The 19,699-nt window shown below is 37.1% G+C and overlaps 1 long non-coding RNA gene and 1 pseudogene across 2 annotated transcripts in view; one reads left to right on the forward strand and one right to left on the reverse strand.

Moving 5' to 3' along the window:
* Positions 1-10,952: 10,952 nt before the first annotated feature.
* Positions 10,953-19,699, forward strand: part of LOC144289009 (large ribosomal subunit protein eL31 pseudogene) — a 106,090-nt pseudogene continuing 97,343 nt past the window's right edge. The window contains exon 1 of the transcript XR_013357066.1: positions 10,953-11,260. The product of XR_013357066.1 is annotated as a large ribosomal subunit protein eL31 pseudogene (transcript). The remainder of the gene's footprint in view (positions 11,261-19,699) is intronic.
* LOC144289007 (uncharacterized) lies at positions 16,142-18,563 on the reverse strand. The gene is made up of 2 exons (XR_013357065.1): positions 18,371-18,563; positions 16,142-17,015 (listed from the first exon to the last, which is right to left on the reverse strand). It is a non-coding gene; the product is annotated as an uncharacterized LOC144289007 (long non-coding RNA).

The following is a 19,699-nucleotide window of genomic DNA, read 5'->3' on the forward strand; positions in this document are numbered from 1 at the left end:
ATTTCCCCATTTCCCATCATACTTGAGGGAAAATGTTTAATTTTTTAAGGAACAATTTTATTTTTTTATATATTTTATTTTATTTTATTTTTTTTAAGGAACAATTTTTAAAAACTGTTTGAAATTCAACACATCAGCTCCATGAAAATTTACTGAATATATGTATACAGTACTCTTGCTAGATACAACTTCCTAAGTGGTCTTGGTCTCTGTCCATTATTTCCTCTCCCTCTCCCTTTCCCATCTCCCCTAGTTTGGCCCACTGACTTCGTTACCCGCTGACTCAACCCTCCTCCAGCTTCTAGCCAGTTCTAATTTGAGGCATTAAAACTGAATGTCTCTGCTTTGGATGATTTAGTGCTCAATGTTGACTCTTTACTACAATGTGGTACCTTGGATCCTCTTTATTGTCTACTTAACTAGTAGTGAAAGATGAAAACTTGAGGTCTACCTTTTTCTCCAAGTGACAGCTGATTCTTCTCTCTTTTTGGATCCTGTAGGATTGCTATTAAATACTGATGGATCTCTTTGCTTGGCAAAGGCTTTAGTTCCTCCATTTAAGAAATTTGAAAACACATGTGTCTCTTAAATTAATGTATTTGTCTTACAGTTTCCAAATCATCTTTCACTAATAAGAGAAGCTTCCCAGAACCCCGTCTAAGGATTGTTCCCTGCCTCCTGAGGACAGATTTCTCTAAATTCTGGGACTGCTTGGATTTCCGAAAATTGCTCAGCATTGTTCCTGCTGCCAAGCTCCTATAACCTGCCCAGCATACCTATATTATTTGTCTTGGAACCATCATGCCAACTCTTTACTGGACTTGAGACCAGAGTTTGTTGAACACCTCAGGCATTGAATCTTTGTCACTTCAGAGGGTAGATGAATTACCAGGATCTAGTTCTTCTTCCTAGCCACTTCATCGTTTTGCTCTACACCTTTAAGGAATATAATATCTGACTTATCTCTGTGCCTCCCTGAAGAAAGCAAATTTCTAAAAACTAAGAACTGAAAAAGTAGGATTTTTTTTACCTGCCTCAGTATAAATAATATCATGTATTAATTCTGTTTTGATACATTAACTACCTTGATTCCTTTCTTCTTGAAAAGATTATAATATGTTAGATGAAGGAGAATTCAGAGATCATTTTGTAAAGTACTTTTATATAGGTAAGGAAATGTAGACTTGCTATTTTAAATAGAAACTTATTCTCGCTTTGTCTTACCTAAATGAAGGTCAGATATACTGATTGGATTTTATAGACTTTAGACTTTATTTACCAATGAACAACAGCCTCTTTATTTCAATGCTCTGCTGACTGATATCTGGATTCTAGTAGTCTCTAAATTTCAAGGAATAGACTTTTGAATTAAATCAATACTGGAAACAAGCTTCAGAGAAATTTTCAGTTTTATAGAATTGTTTCAAAACTAAGAGAATCAGCTTTTAGACTCACATACTGGTAGTGACTAAGACAATGTCAGTAGGGGGCAGCCAGCTACTAAAATTTAGAACATGCTTCTTCTTAGCTTTTCTATTTGTCCTAAACTTTCCAAATCAGACTGTATAAAATACTTATGTGTCTGATATAATAGTGATACTTTTTGATTAAAAAGAATAAGAATTTATTCAATTTCTACTTCAACTATTTCAATGACAAATGGTGTGCTGAAAATCATTTTTGACACTAACCACCCAGAGCTAGTGTCAGACTTCACAGATTGAAGGGCAGGGTCCTCATGAAGACCATCCCCACTTTACATGCCAGCCACAATTTCAGTGGGGTCCCCAAGCTATTCACATGTCTGACTGGGTATAAATTGGTGGTTTCCATAATCCCCTCAGGTTTGATAACTTACTGGAATGATTCATAGAAGTCAGGAAAGTGCTGTCCTTATGACTACAGTTTTATTGCAAAGGGTAAAATCAGGAGGACCAGCCAAATGAAGAGATGCATAGGGCAAGGTCTGGGAGGGACTATAGATCTTCTGTATCCCTTCTTTGGAATCAAGGCATTTTAGTCTCCTGGCAATCGATATATTCATCAACCAGAGAGCTCTAATAAGCTTTTGCTTCCAGAGTTTTTATTGGAGTTCCATTACATAGGCATGGTTGATTGAATTAGTTGCCACATCCGTGAACTCAATCTCAGACTTCCTTGGTCTCTTCAGAAGTTAGGAGATCAAGCTCATATTATATGGCTCACAGACCAAACCTGACCCTGTGATTAAGTCTTTTTGTTTGTTTGTTTGTTTTAAGATTTTATTTGTTTATTTATTTATGAGAGACAGAGAGAGAGAGAGAGAGAGAGGCAGAGACATAGTCAGAGGGAGAAACAGGCTCTGTGGGGAGTCTGATGCAGGACTCATCTCAGGACCCTGTGATCACACCCTGAGCTGAAGGTGTCCCTGATTAGTCTTTTCAACAAAACCAGCCTCCATGGTAGCCCTGGGTGGCTCAGTGGTTGGGCATCTGGCTTTGGCTCAGGTCATGATCCCAGGGTCCTGGGATGAGTCCTGTATCGGGCTCCCCACAGGGAGCCTGCATCTTCCTCTGACTATGTCTCTGCCTCTCTCTGTGTATCTCTCATTAATAAATAAATAAAATCTTAAAAAAAAAGAACAGTCCCCATCCTGAAGCTATCTAAGGATGATCCCTGAATTGTTTCATTAACGTAACAAAGATACTCCTAAAAGTCAGGAGACTCAAAGATTTAGTCTCCCTCCCAAGAACCATGAACAAAGGTTGGAAGGTTGGTCAAATTCCTTATCACATCAGCGGCATGGGTGAGTCTGGGTGGCTCAGTTGGTTAAGCATCCGCCTTCTGCTCAAGTCTGATCCCTGGGTCCTGAGATAGAGCTCCACATTGGGCTCCCTGCTTAGCAGGGAGCCTGCTTCTCCCTCCCCCACTGCTGCTCTTTCAAATAAATAAAGATCCATAAAAAGAAATTTTAAAAAAGTAAAAGAAAGAAACAGACTCACGTATACATATATACACCCAAATTTGCCAAAGAACATTAGTGTGTCCTAATCTCCTAATTATCATTATCTTTAATATCTCTTGCAACACTAAAGGACTAAAGGAGAGTATAAGTGATACATGGTGGACTTTTTTTCTTGAATATATATAGAAAAAATATTCAAGGAAAATATTTTGCTATTTAGACAATATAGGAACACTTCATTCCTGATGAAATATTTTTGAAAGAGTATATTTTAAAGTTTAGGTTTATATTCCACTCATGTTAATAATGAAGATTGGGGAAAAGTGAATAAATTACATAAACTAACATAATATAGGAGAAAGACTAAGTGAATGCATAATGTGATGGTCTTAATCAGGGGGCTTGGGGGAGCCAGATTTACATCATTTTATCTCCCTCACTAGCCATGCTATCTTGAAGATTTAGATGCTCTCAATCTCTCTTTCATTTTCAATATGTAGAAATTATATGTAATTATTTTTCGTATAATTAAAAATACATTTCCCCATTTAAAAATATAATTCTTCTATCAGAAATGGCCAAGTGCATGGTATCAAAAAGGACTAAGGCCATTATAGCACAGCGTGCTGGCACCTAGAGTTGGCAATGGAGTTCCAGATTTCAGTGCCTCAGGGAAAAGTAGACTGAATACATCCCATAAGAGGTAGTGCACTGGAGATTATTTTCTCACATTCATAAATGAAAGCTATACAAACTAGATTTTCTTGTGTAAGGTTGCATGCAGGTACAACAGTTTCATGAATGGTGAAGAGAGAAGCAAAGAATCCTAAATGATTAGAAACTAACAAATAGGGGATATTAGCTTCAGTTCTGAAAATGTGAAGCCCTTGAAGAGATATAAAATATGCTTCTGTTTTGTGGACCCTTAGGAGCTGAGTTGAAGCAACTTAAAAAATGCCCAAGAGGAAAGGAGAAATGGGAGAGAGAAAGAAAAAGAAACCCATAGAAAAGAATGACAAAGCACCTGATGAAACCCAACCCCATGATATGAATTGTTCCCCACTATAAACAAACTAACACATAAACATAGAAAACAACAAAAGGAAAGAAAAAAAGTTTACTCATGACAATACAGAGGTAATTAAAGAAATCTAGGAAGTAATTTAAATATACACGTTTAAAATTCTTTTTTTTTTTTTAAAGATTTATTTATTTATCTGAGAGAGAGAGCAGAGCTAGCGAGAACGTGAGAGGAGAAGGGCAGAAGAAGAGGGAGAAGCAGGCTTCCTGCTCATGGACCCATGTGGAACTCAATCCCAAGACCTTGAAATCATGACCTGAGCCAAAGGCAAATGCTTAACCTACTGAGCCACCCAGGCACCGCAGATGCTTACAATTCTTGAAGAAATATCCATAAAATCAGAGAAGGAAGCACTGAAACAACAATAGGCACTTGTGAGCCATTTAGATCCCTTACTATGAAAAAGGAAACTAAAATGGGAACCATAACACATTATAATGGAAACACATTATTCTTGAGACAGTTGAAGAAAAAAATTCTAATAAAGAACTCTGAAAATTACCTAGAATATAGCTTAAAAAGATAAAGAAATAAGCAAAGTGAAGTTCTGAGAAATAGAGCATAGATTTAGTTGCTCTAGTAAAATCTAAGAGAGAGAGAAAAGAGCCAACAAGTTCCAAAACTGAAGGCTGATATTAATCCTTATTACTGAAGAAGTACCTTACATGCCATATATAACAAATAAACAACAACAAAATCACTTAAATTAGATTGGATCTTACGTAATTAAGATGACAAAAATCTGTATCTAGTTAACTGCTAAACAAAACAATGGTGAAAAAAAAACACATTTTTGTACATTTAAAGACAAAAATCTATTATTTTTCCACAAATGACATTGAACTTTCTCTGAAGGGCATAATTTAACAAGAGATAATAATGAACTCAGAAGGAAAAACTGTGATGCAAGAAAATATGTTTAGCAAAGACATTAACAACATATTGGAAAATAAAAATAAGTAATGTCTGCAAATGTAACTTTTTTGGCACATTTAAATATAAAGAACCAACGCTCTAGAAAGCAATCTATCTACCTATCAATTTGATTAAACATTTAATGAGATTAATCTGAAGAGTTACGCTCTCCACATTGTATTATTTTAATCACTTTATACAAAAGAAAATAATTTCACTTTGAAAGCAAACTGTTTTGAAACAGATTGAGGGATCATTACCTTTTAACTTTTGCATAGTAGTCTGATTTGCAAAACTGAATTTTTAAGCCCATGAAATTTTTGTTGCTACAAGCTTTGTAATTGTTGCTTTTAAAATTCTCTTCTAAATACCAAATTATTAATCTAACTCTTAATTGCCAGAACCAATATTTAGTTGCCAAATTGCCTTTGTCAATTAAATGTTCAAAGTGATCATTTTATTCTTAGATTACTGTGTTGAACTTCAGCTTGATAATTACACTATTTGAACCTATTAAACTATATTTTTGGAAAGTTAACTAGTAGCTGTTTGATATATTCTGTGGCATGATATCCCTGCTTGCAAAAATCGAATTAAGATGACTAGTTTTCTTCTAATTCATGGCTTTTCACATTTAGAATAAAATAGGACTAAGCTTTAAAAGTTGAAAATTTAGTTCCCAGAATTGTATACCTTTCAGTGCCATACAGTGAATAAGAGAAACTGATTATATAAATAATATAAATAATGTCTTTTTCCTCCTTGCCATAATTTGTTCCTTGTCACATTATTATTTTCAACATATTTACATAAAACATTGATTTATTAAGTTGAAAACAACAGAGATCAATGAATCACTTATGTTAATCTGTAACCTAAACATCCTCAAATCCGAGGGGTAAACAGGTCACGGAAAATATATACACTTGGCAAAGTCACCATTTTTGTTGTTGAGGTATTTAAAGGATATAACCAGTCTGTTGAATTCTGTTGAATAAGAATGCTATGGATTTTTTTCAGCCTTAGTACTTAAATGCTATTTCAGTAAAAACTCAAGATCTAGACAAATTGATAATGTTTCCATGTTAATCAATCAAATGGATCCCTTCTCCATTATGTAAATTGATTGCCAGGCTGTCATAAAGCTCTGAATAGAAACCCTCCAATATTATCATCCCATTCCACAGAAGAATAGCTTAACATTGTTCAACTTACATTGTGCAGTGGCGTGACCTCTAAGACTGGGCATTTGCTGCAGTTCTGATGTGATGCATCCAGGCGTGAGGCAGTGATAACCTCATAGCTGTCAGCAGGGGAAGAGTGGAAGCCTTCTGCTTCCTAAGTGTTCTTGTTTTCATTTTATTCTACATGTCAGTCCGATTACTGCTTCTAATTAAGATGTCTGGCAATTTGAGAAGAGTCAACTGTATTCCTATGAGTTGTCTTGTGCGAAGGTTGCAGTGTAAATAAAAGCAGCTGCCGTTTATTATTTGCTCAAGTGTGACAATTCAAAGGATAAAACAGAGACAGTATTTGCCTTTGCTAAGACCACAGAACAGGTTTTGCTCTCATGACACATGTGATGTTGACATATTTTGTTTTCAAATTCCAGGAAGTCAGATATAGAATAAATCATATGTTGTAAGCCCCAAACAATTAAAGCTCAGTAGAAAATTCCTAGATTGCAGAATACTTTAATATTGTACATGAAAGACTTAAATAATACTGTTGTGTTGTGGAATAATATGGTTAAAGAATGCTCACAGGATACTAATCTGGAGTGGGCTGTGGAGAATGAATTGGGAAGCGGACAGGCTGGTGCCAAGGAGGTAAAGCAGGAAACCGTAGGAATTTTCTCTGTGGAGAGATGCCCATGGTTATAATTTAGGCTGAGAAAAGGAGTTTAGTGATTAATCTATTGAAATCTTCACTTTGTGGATGAGAGGTTAGGGTCAGAGAGGTTGACTTGACCAAAGTTATTCAATCCAAATGTCCTAACACCACTTTGATCCAGTAGGTATTTTTATTATAACATGAGCTGCTTCTAAGATTGATTTCTGAGAATTAACAGAATTGCCACTCTAAGATTTCAGTGACTTGGGACTGGTGGTGAAAGAAAGATTTTTGTATTGAAGCAATTGTTTGCTTTCTTCCAGGCCCCCCCAAAAAAGAATAAGGAGGAAAGTATGGATTAGGAATTAGGCCACTTGGGTTGAATCTCAGATTTTGCCAAAATCTTATTGCTATTTGACAGAGGTTTACTAATATGGGAGAGCTTGGTTCTTGTCTCATGGAGTGGAAGAATGAATCTTGCAGATGACAGAGAGTGAGCAAAGTGATAGAAATTTATTAAGCAGAGATCCAGAGAAAGCTCTCAAAAGTGAGAGGGGTCCCCACAGGGTTGCCACTAAGGGCTTTTATGGTCTGTCTTTTATAGGGAACTGACCAGGGAACTTGGAAAATTTCTTGTCAATATCAGAGTGGATTTATAAATTTCATGTCTCTAGTTAGAGCAAATGAGATGGACTTGTAACAAGCAAGATGTTTCTTTGTAAACATCATAAGCACAAACAAGGTGTTCCCTTCTCCCTGGTTAATATCTCCTCCATAATATTTCTCTACACTTGGGGTTTTTGTGAGACTAGTAGCCATTAAAGGGGGAATAGTCCCTAACATTTTGGAGCTAGGGAGCCAGGTTTATTTTTCTGTTTTTACTTGGGATGGGGCCTTTCCCTGCCTACCCCTGCCTGCCCTTAACTGATTTCTACATCATTACTATGATTTTCCGTGAAGTTAACAAAACTTAGGCTTCAGAGTTATCATGTCCACATGCCATTTAAAGAGGGGCCTTGGCAATGTGTTCATGTCTGGTAATATTTATACAGCAAAATACTTAAACAAGTCAATACCAGAGTCTCTATTAATAATTCTGACCTCCACTCAGTCTACTTCTTATGCGGGTGGCACTGGAGTGACCACTGGCTTGATGATACACTTGAGTTTAACGGGATTAGATTTATATGGTTTGTAGCCCCATTCTATATTGGTATTTTTTAGCTACCCATGTGAAGGAATGGCTTTCAAAAAATTCTTCTACACCCCCAAAGAAACAACAGCCTCCATAACATCAACAATAAGCAGGTTAGGAGTGCTGTCAACTCAGAGTTCTTAAAAATAGTCACAGCGCAACAAATCTTGATATGCTGTAATATATTACAGCTTATATTTCATGGCTTTAAAATTTTATGTCTCCTGTGTAAAAGAAGCTTGATAGAAGATTCCCCAAATTTGACAGCAATCTTAAAAATTTACATGACACGGATTGTGAAGCTAAATCATCAATAATAAATAATACATTTCTACCAACCATGCTAGAGGAAAAACTGAATTACCTACCTGTTCTCTTAGTTGAAAATGATTTTACAAAATTGATGTACATTAGGAGGTAATCAAAGAGCATGTATCTTGAAATGCAACCTAGAAGTGTGTAAGGGAGTTAATTAATAAAAATATTTTGTAACTTTCCTAGATTTTATGGCATTTATGCTATCAGCTTTTTAAATTTATAATTTTTATATCTTCTCTCCAAAACATATATATTCATTCTAAGATCCAATTTTGTCTTGTTTTCCTTAAAAAAGCATCTCCAAATTTATATGATTAAGGTCACACGAAACCTGGGTGTCTCCCCATTAGTTGAATCTTTAGGGATCCAGATAAAAGAGAGTTAAAGTAAGGGAGAAAAGAGATACTGGAATTTCATCACCTCATTCCTTCCAGTAGTGTTCTTGGGTACAGGTGTACATGATTAAACATGTACAAGGTTATGGAAGAAAATAATTTGACTTCTGTATATAATTTTTAAAAATCTGTATTTATATATACATAATTTTGCATAGACTTAATGTTATATATAATTTTTGCTATCATTGTGTTTACCTGTTTCTATTAGGTTTTGCCAGTTTCTTATTATGGGAGTTTCATCATTTAGAGTTTGATCAGGGAAGCAGAATGGCTGTAAGTGATATGCAAAATGAGATCTATATAGTGGTTAGACCTGATGAATTTGTGGAAGCTGCTGAAATCCACAGAGAGGGTGTTATCTGCATAGAGAAGCGTGTCTGTGAGGGAGGTCAGAAGGGCAAGCGGTGAGGAAGAAAAGCTGGAAATAAGCAAGGGAGAATAAGGAAAACTGGACGTTGTGAAGATCAACTAGAATCTAGGAGGTCCGGCAGCCCGAGTGGCTCAGTGCTTTAGCCCAGGGATGATCCTGGAGTCTCCGGATCGAGTCTCACATCGGGCTCCTTGCGTGGAGCCTGCTTCTCCCTCTGCCTGTGTCTCTGCCTCTCTCTCTCTCTCTCTGTGTCTCTCATGAATAAATAAATAAAATCTTAAAAAAAAAAAAAATTCTAGGAGGTCAAACTGGAACTTACTTCCGCTCTTTACTGCCTTTAACTGTGACTATGTGTTTGACCTAGAAGAAAAAGCTAGTGACCTTTACCATGGAATTGCACAAGTGCCTGTACCAGGAGTAGAGAAGCTCAAGAGGAGATTCCATGGAGTTGAAGCAGGTGTGCATCCTGTAGCTCCCCCAGGCCTGCAAGGTGAGCCAGCAGATCAGCTATGCCATGTGCAAGCCGTAATGTTATCTGGCCACCTATGGAGACTTTCAGAATGTAATGACCACTGCTTCCCTTTTGGCTTTCAAATCTTGGGCAGATTTGTCTTGTGGCCATCCCTAATGTACTGGAAGGAGACTTCTGGGAAATGACTTTTATAGCTTTTGAAAATTGGTACATTACTCCATTGACTAGAGATTTTTTGTGTATATTTTCATGACTGCTGGCCATTCAGATATGTTCCGTAGGAATTAGCATCTTTTTTCTTTTCTTTTCCATTTTTTTTGCCACTAAGAATAGTACACCAATAAATATCCTTATGGACAGATAGTTTTACTCCTATTGGATAAAGTCCCATGAATGGGCTGACCTAAATAGTAAGCATACTTTAAATTTTAATAGATGTTAAAAGATTCTTTTCTAAAGAAGGCTCTTATAACTTAACATTCTACCTGCAGTTCTTTTTTAGTTTATTGATTTTCCCTGCCAACAAGAGAAATGATACCTTTTTAAATTTACAACAATACAATTGATGAATGGGTTGTCTCTTTTGAACTTTGTACTTCACCCTTTACTAGATATTTTCAGTGTATTTTCATAACTGCCATTCATATATATTCTTTTGTTAATTGTTAATATGTAATTTTGCTCATTTTTCCTTTTTTTGTCTTTCTGTCAATTTGTGATGTGCTGTTTTTGATTGTGCTAGGACTTATTATTGTGATGTTGTTTGTAGAGCTAATCTAAGGTCTATTATATGATTATTGCTCTCCAGAGATTTATGTTTGCTACTTTCAGGTATATGGTGATTATAGCAATGCAGAATCATGTCAATTCCATTTAAAGAATTATGATTCAGTTCTCAGGTGTAATCTGTCCAAGGGCCCAACTACTTTTGATTTACACTTATTCCTAGGTTACCGTGTTTTGGTCCTTCCCTTTGATTCTTAAAGCTTTTGAATCTAATTTTGATGCCTCTATCTTAAGAAGGTCTTCAAAAGGTACAATTCAGTCTCTTGTCCTCTGACATTTCTTTTGGAATCTACAAGGGATAAAGAGCTCCAAATTTCTGGGCTCTTCTTCCTAAGCCTCAGGGTAATGCTTCACTTTTTTTTTTTTTTTTTTTAAACACCTCCAGCCTTTTAAGGGGATTTAAGAAAGTATGATAATGAACTTTTTCACTCTGAGTTTGGCTAAATTACTCAATCCACCGTAATCAGAACCTAATACTTGAATCTGAAATTTTAATGACATTCATGCTTAGAATGGAAACATTATTGTAAACCTTAGGGTTTCTGAGTGGGTCTTCAATAAATGGCATCCCTCTCCTCCTTTTGGGATTAACAACAAGTTGAGAAGTAAGACAAAGAGTTAAAACCATGTCCAAGATGACTCCCTTATTAATAGCAAGAGTCAAAGTTACAGAGACAGCTTCACATGGCAGTCACCTTGGCCTGTTAACTGAAACCCAGAATCAGGCAGATGTACCCAGCCCGTGATGGGCTAGGCTGTACAAGGGAGCCCTCATGTAGCAGTCCTGACCATCTGGCTGAGCAGAGACAACGTCAGCTTTCTACACGCAGGCCGGCTTTGTAGTCAAAAGTCTGTCACCCGCCTGGGTGAGCGAAGGAATGTGCTGGTGCCAAGGAAAAAACCCTCCTTGTGGACTTCGGAAACAGAAAAGACATTCCTTCTAAAAAGGTAATTGCAGAAATTTCATGTCATTAATATGTGTATTTATATGTGGCTTAGTATAAAGAGCTTTGGGCTTTTGAAGGGTTGGATATTCTTACATTCTGAATCCACAAATACTCAGTACTCTAACTTTTAAAATTGTGTGACTTCGGAGAAATAACTTGCCTTCTTTGAAACAATGTTTCTTCATTGGTACAAAAGAGATCAGAATCTCTTGAGCTGATTTCTTCTAAAAGCTAAATGAGATGATGTGTTTATGTTTACTATATACATAGAAAGAAATACTCTTGACACTATTTTCTCTGTGTGTGTATGTGTGTGCTTGGTTTCAGTGCCTTCAGAATGCAGCCTCCAGAGCTCTTCTTATTTGGTTGTTTGTCTGCCCTCTGCCCTCCTGTCAGTGCTTGAGGGGCCCCCTTCATCTTTTTTTAGCAGAGCACACACAGTCATTTCCATGCAGCAGAGGCGCTCACACATTTATTGCCTAGCTTTTTATTTTTTCCCCATGCACAGATGAATGGCAGGCCTTATAGATCTTTTCTAACTTACTATTATGTTTCTGGTGAAAAACACTTTTCCATTCGAAAACTTCTCCCAAACCCTGAAGGTCACTTCCTTCTATCAAAATATATTCTTTAGTTCTCTGACATGCTAGCTTATTAAATCACATCTCCACTCCAGGTGCTCACATGGAAGAATATCTGCCAGTTCCTATTTTCTCTAGTATACATCTCAGGCTCTACCAAGATAGAAGCAGAGAATGTCTGAATATAATATGATATAATGTAATATAATATTGATATGAAAATATAATTATATGACATGATATAATATAGTATAAATGATTTTGTGCTACCTCTAGCTCCAGCAAAACCCCAAATTTCCCTTTTTATGCTTCTATAAATGTCATAGACAATTTTGAAATGTGATTAAGATTTCTACTGGGTTAAATGTGGGAGAGGTAGGTTTTTTCCACAGGAAATTATTTTGTATTATAATCTAAGACTTTAATAGAAAGCTTTTGTACATTAGATCTTTTTGCCTACACATTTTGGAGAAAAGAAATAGAAAATCCAAGTATACGTTCTTAAAAATCCTATTACTTAGAGTTAAAATATTTTCTTCTAAACTCCTAATGCTAAATTCAGTTCCATTATGTACCTTGGCTAAGGAGATATTTTGCACAGCTGGCTTATGAAAAAGAAATGCAAAATATTCAATTTTTCCTTTAAGTCTATTAAGTATCCTCCAAAGATCATCTTCTTTTTGGCAAGCTTCTGCTCTTCCAACCCATCCCTGACTGTTGCTAATTTTATACCCTCTTTCTTCAATTGCTGCCTGAGGCCTAAGCCCTTTATACTCCAAAGATGTTTCCTGTCTCATTCTGGGATCATGGCCATCCTTCCATTGCGTCTACCACTAGCATCTATATCCACTCAGATTTGAGAATGCTTTCCCTCTCCTAACTAGAAATGCTTTCCGCATCTAACTAGGATAGGTTAGTTTCTCTTTGAGCGTCTCCCAGAATTCTCTAATTTTCTGTTAGCAAATGGAGCTCTGACCTTGGGTTTAGGAAACGTTCTCCATTTATAATTCTTCCAGAATGAACAAGCCTGCTGGAAGTCATTTAGATGAGGGTTGCCTAGGGTTTCCCCCTGCTGGCCAGCATGCATTTTTCTCTGCTGAATATACGAGCTTTCCTCTTAATTTTTATTCTCTGAACCATTTGTTCCTCTTAGAGGCTGCACGGTGCCAGAATATCATGGTTTGCTACAGAGTAAATGTTGTTTGGACAAATGGATGTAAACTGTAGTTTAAAACAAAACAAGCACAACACCTGTGCCTCCCGATAGGCCTGACATCAGGGAACATCATTCGAAATTTTGTGTTTGTTTCTTGGCAGTGTGGGGATGAATTTTTCACTTTTATGTCTGTATTGCATAGACAAGATATAGACAAGATCTGCACTCATGTCTCTGGTATTTCACTTGATATATCATAGTTGGTATGTCATTTGAGACTGCCCATATATCATAGAAGAATAAAAAAGTGATAGAGGAAACCCCGGTGCCAGTACCCTGCTTTGTTAAAAAAATTATATATATATATATGTGTGTGTGTGTGTGTGTGTATTTGGCAGATGCTTTACACTTTTAGAGTTACCTTTCCTTGGAATTGATGAATTCTATTCAGAAATTATCTCAATTTCCATACATAGCCTTTCATGGCTCTTGGTGCTTCCTGATTCAAAGTTGATATCCTATGATCCGTTTATTTTCTATATGTCTGTTCTTCACATTCCTCCAGTATTAATCCTCTGTGAAAGGATTAGAGCATATTTGTTTTTTTTTTTTAATTTTTTATTTATTTATGATAGTCACAGAGAGAGAGAGAGAGAGAGAGAGAGGCAGAGACACAGGCAGAGGGAGAAGCAGGCTCCATGCACCGGGAGCCCGAGGTGGATTCGATCCCGGGTCTCCAGGATCGCTCCCTGGGCCAAAGGCAGGCGCCAAACCGCTGCGCCACCCAGGGATCCCCGTATTTGTTGTTAATACAAGACCTCTTATGAAAACTGTTGAAGCTTAAGGAAAATTATTTTATTAATCCATGAGTTTGATATTATGTTTAGCGGCAACAAATATGGGTGTCTCCAGAGCTCCAGATAACAATAAGCTTAAAATGGAAAACAATCATAGTTAACTCTTATCTCTTTATTGTAATATAAAGAATGTAAATCTACCAGTCTGCAAATTTCATTTTAGCCAGTAATCTTTTTTTTTTTTTTAAAGTCTGCTCACAGATCCCTGGGTGGCTCAGCGGTTTGGAGCCTGCCTTCGGCCCAGGGTGTGATCCTGGAGACCTGATATCGAGTCCCAGGTCGGTTCCCTGCATGGTTCCCTGCCTGGAGCCTGCTTCTCCCTCTGCCTGTGTCTCTGCCTCTCTCTCTCTGTGTCTCTCATGAATAAATAAATAAAATCTTAAAAAAATAAATTCTGCTCACAACTAGTAAGACACTAACTTGGTGTACCCTGTAGTCTCTACTCAGAGGTATTAATAAAATGACCACAACGTGCTGCAGAACAAGGTTTAGAGGTTGCTGTTCTTTAAGAAAAAGACTTGATGTGTAATTTTCTCTCTTTATTCCTTGTTGTCATTAATTTCATTTCATTTAATTTTAGAGCTTTAAAAGGAGGCTTTTAGTACATGTGCTGCCAAAGTGAGCAGAAGGAACTTTAAAGTTCATTTGCTCACCTTCCACTCTTTACATTGAGTAGCCTGAAGCCCGTATTTGTGACTTGGCTGGAATATCTAACCTGTTAGAGGCAGAGCTGATACTTGGGTATTTGACTGATAAAACAGTACACTGTCCATTATATTGCAATATGTCCCTTTGGCTTGTTCTCCCTTTCATTTTTAGACATATGATCCAGCTCAGCTATGATGAAGGAGAAAAAAAACAAAACAAAAAACAAATCAGTAAATGTCAAAGTTGAGAAATTATAGAGTTTTAGTTTTGAAAAAGTATAGACCATGAGGCATAGTCTATATAGATATAGGCAAATGTAGAATTTTAAAATGTAGTCTTCTAATTGTTTATGTTATCTGAATCAAAATGAAAATTCTAGGTTAGACTTTTAGTCTATGATATAGTTTTGGAATATAGGTGAGGTTTGGTGCGGTGAGGTCCAGAGGTGACAGCCAAGAAAGAATTTTTGAGATATCTTTGGTGCAAAATGGTGGTTTTATTAAAACACAAGGACAGGACCCAAGGGCAGGAATAGCTGCTGCACTAGGGTTGTGAGGGGTGGCTGATTATATATGTGGGAGTTGGTAGTAAGGAAAAAGGGAGGTTTTCAAAAGAATTTTTGCATGCTAAAGAGGACCTACAAGATATTGGAGGCCTTGCAATTGCCAAGTTAAGGTTGTTTTTTTACCTCTGGTAAAGCATTAAGACAGTTGAGAGTTTCCTTCTGGAAGTTATTGAGAAGAATGCTTTTTTTTCTTGTAAATCACTAAGACATTTGTAAACTTAGGGAGACTCATGTCTTGCTGGACTGTAATCTCTATATGTTAACCATTTGTTTTTCATTTCCCTTAGATTTAGGGCAGCCAGTCATGTCTCTCACATGCCAGTAGGGGTGGGGTGGGTTGTAAGGTGTCGGTTTGTGCTTTGTCCTTAGCTTGCTTTCTGCTTCCTAATCAGTCTAGATAGAAATTTCACATTGATTTAGGAGAAAAAGTTTTAATGGATTTCTTCCCAAAAAGTTCCTATGGAAAAAAAAAATGTATCTATGGAGAGATAGAGACACAGAGAAAGAGACAGTGAGACAGACAGAGAGAATTCCAAGTGAAACAAAGCTAATAGTACTTTTTATTTTAGGACTTTTCAAAAAATTTGCCTTGAAAATGAACAAGAACTATGAATCTCCCAGTTTTTCTCAAAATTCATAAAACCAGCAACTCAGTTTTTTAAAAAAATCAAATATGTTATAATGCCTGTGGGATCTCTAGTGTGTTTTCAAGCAGTTTGGGAGCAAGCATCTACTGTCTTTCCATGGAGTTCCATGGCTTTAAATTCTGTCTGCATGCTGGCGATATTCATATTTTTATCTCTGGCTTTGATTTCTCCCTTGAGGTCCAGAATCACATAGCTAAGTATCTTTACACCCCTATTCAGATATTTAATAGGCATTTCAAACATAACATAATCAGACTGTATGTCCACCCCACACAGTCATACACACAACCTTTTTTTTTTCAAAGTTAATTCTTTCCAATAAATTACACCACACAGTTTTCCAAAGACCAGATTTAAACTTGCTGCCATCTGGAATCATCACCTGTCGCAGGCTGCAATCTCTGGAGGCATAGGCTGAGATGACAAGGTTTGATGTGCATATGTTTATTAGGGATCAATACTTGTGAAAGGAAGGGGGTGGAGGCAGGATTGAGCAGAGAGGAAGTAAACATTTGTAATGGTCCCAACAGTGTGCTACAGCCAAGCTGGCAGGGAGCTCTGCAGTGAATACTGCCCATCAGAGTTGCACCAGGTTAGGAGAAAACAGCTGCTCCTTTGGATGCCTGCCTGCTTCGTTCACATCAGTCACCATATCAGCTGTCCAGGGAAAGGCATAACCTACTTTCGAGAAGTTTCCTTATAAGCATGTGCTGATGTGGACTCTGCTGAATTCTTGAGGTGGACTCTGCAGATCTGCAGATTTCTCTCTCTGAGCAGCTTTCTCTGCCTTACAGAGTCTATTTACTTTGGTCTTACAGGATGTTCAGCTCTGTCTCTTAAACTCAGGGTAGTTACTCTGTGAGGCTCTGCCTGGGTTCCCTTTTCTTGACCCGTGACCTTGAATCTCTTTTAAGCTGTGACCTGGAGCAATTGTAGGGTTTACTTTGTCTGCTTTCCATCTTTCAGAGATCATTGACTTTTGTTTTCTGATATCTACTGTCTTGAAAATAGTGATTTCATATATTTTTCTGTTTTTGTTTGTTAGTTGGTTGTTTCAGGAGGGTGAATTGGTTCCTTGTTACTCCATCTTGGCCAGAAGTGGAAGTCCCTGGAGTTTATCTCTTAAACCCTTCTTTGTACAGTTTGTTTACTTTTGCAATAACTTATTTCCTTGCAAGCTCAAATTATGTCTTGCATCACCCCTCCATCTAAAACAGTCTGTGGTAATTGCCCTCATTATCATTTGAAAGACTCTTCTTGTTCCTCCTTTCCTTTCTTCCCTTGGTGTTAAACCCTTCTTTCCTTTTAAGAGAGAAAACATCAGACAGACACACACACACACACACACACACAAACACGCAACTTATTTTTATTTTGGTATTGTTACAGATCTTTAAAAATTGGGAATAAGAACATATATTACTTCATCTCACCCTGTCCTCAGGAGCTTAGAGGAGGTGCATCCAATGACCTTTCTGTGATGATGGATATGCTCTGTATCTGTACCGGTCAAGGCAGTAACCAAGAATACTTGTGGCTAGGTGGCTAAGGAGCATCTGAAATGTGCCTAGAGCAACTGATGGACTAGGTTTCCATTTTATTTAATTGTGATTAATTTACATTTACTTTTAGATAGCCACATGTGGCTAGTGGCTATCTCATTGGACATCACAGGGATACCATTTATTTTTTTTGCCAGAGGTAAGTAGCAGTTTAGAATGTTGTGGATCACATCTCCCTTAGCTACCATTGTTTTTCTAAAGCAATCCATCTTAATGACAGACTGAATTGCCACGGTATACGGTCAAAAGCATAGACTTACTTGCTTATTTACATTCAACTAATAGGTACTAACTATATGTGTGATAAAAATTTAATCTCTTTGAATTTTGATTTTCTGGACTAGTGGGGCTAATGGCACCTCCAAATAGGTTGCTGTAAGAGTTTGTGGAAGATAATGTGTAGTACATAGTCGTTGTTTAGTAAACATCAATTGTTTTCCTTTTTCTTTTTCAATATATTTCCTTTTAGAAATAAGAATCTTTCTGAAGGCCAGAAAATATTAAGCCAATCACACTTTAGTGTTATTAGGTTTAATAAATACCTCTCGTCTGGTTTTATTTATGCACAAGACACCTGCTCTTAAAGAAGGAAGGAGGAAAGTGAACTAGACTATCCTAGAGGAAACCAGATGCACTGAAGACAAGGGTCATCAACTTGAAATGTCAGCAGAGCAGGACAGCAAGAGAAAACGCAAAGTAGTTCAGCCTTCAAGAGAGCTAGCATTTTTTTTCACTCCCAGGTTATAGGGTCACCCTTGTGTTTCCTGAACGTCAACAAAATTTCTTTCAGTCTGTTGTTCCCTGAGAACACTTCATTCCAAGCCATCTTTTACCTTCGATGTTCAGTATAATGTTCAGTATAATGGGGCTGGACTGATGAGCTGGTGTAGCAGCTTGCTGCCCAGAGCCCCAGAGACAACATCCAGATCAGCGACATGACAACAACAAAACACATTTAGTTTGTCTTTTAAAAATCACACCACAGGCATGCGAGAGACTTCATGTCATTGATCTCTGTTGTTTTTCCCCTAGTCCACTCATCTGGAGTGGAGTGTGGCAGAGAGTGCTCAACTAACAAGGAGCTTCTCTTTTTACCTGGTGACTGCTCTGCGTGATTGTTTCTCTGTGAAGTGTGAAACTGTGAGCCGAGCTTTCCATTGCAAGTCATAAATGTCTGTCACAGGCAAACTTAGGACTGCATGTGTGCAGAGTGCTAAGATAATTGAGGAGGCATGATACCAGGTGGCAGAGAAGCAGGCGTCTCTGCCTTCCTTTGCTGGGTTCTCACCTGCACTGTGTGATGCTGGGAACATTATTTTACATCTCTGAGTTCTAGATTGCTCAGTTGCTAGAAGAAAAAGAAAAAGAAAAGAAGGGAGGAAGAAAGAGCTAAAATGAGGGTTATAGTGCTGTTCAGGGTTGTGTGGATAAATGAGATTGCAAGAAAAGAAAAAAAGCAAAAGGGCAACCTCGATAGGTTATATAGTTCTTATTTTCTATAACTATGGCATTCATTTATTTACACTGCACTCCTAGAATCTTAAGATACGTTCGAGGTTTATACATGTCAGATTTAATTATTTAAAAAAAATCTATTTTTAAACAATTAAGAAACACCTATAAAAATTGACACTTTCTAAAATAGGTTATGTAACAATTTCCACACCTTGGAAAGCACCTGTGCATTAGTTTGTACTGTTAGGCTAACTAGTTTGGGGGCATATCTGACTAAAAAGAATGCTTTTCCTGCCAACACAATTATAAAGGCTGTATTGTATTAGAATCCTTAAAAAATAAGCCTTCACATAGCTGCTGAGCTAAATTTGCAACTTGAGCAAGTGCCCAGTAGAGCACATATGCAGCTGAATTTATTAAAATGTCAGGCAAAGCTCATGGGCACCTCCAGCCGATGCCCACCTTCCGCTCCTATGGCTACCCTATGTACCGCAGGCAGTGTGCAGAAGTTCACGTCAAATTGCTTGGAGATGTAAAAATATAATGACATTTATTTGTACTTGAATTCAGCTTTAATAGCAAAAAAAAAAAAAAAGTTACTGAAATCTTCAATGTATTTTATGCAGTGAAATTTCATAAAATATTTCTGTTATCCCTGTGAAGCTATAATATCATCTTGAAACACTGCACTGTAAGCATATAAGCAAGGCTCTCTGTTTCTTTCAAAGATGAAATTCAGTGAAATAAATTGAGACCTGACAATGAAAATGTATTTTTAGCATAGAGTTACCATTTGATAGGTGAGGGAATGGAACACACCAATGAAGAAAATCTCATTAAAGTATATGCTAGTGACATTGCAGCAGGTATTTATATGAGCTTTCATTGAACAACTATTACTATTGTCTCATAAATATAGTTCAGAGAAGCACCTAAGCATGCATACGTGGCAGTGATGGCAAATTGTCT

Source organism: Canis aureus, chromosome 18 (genome assembly GCF_053574225.1).
Source record: "Canis aureus isolate CA01 chromosome 18, VMU_Caureus_v.1.0, whole genome shotgun sequence".
Lineage (NCBI taxonomy): Eukaryota > Metazoa > Chordata > Mammalia > Carnivora > Canidae > Canis > Canis aureus.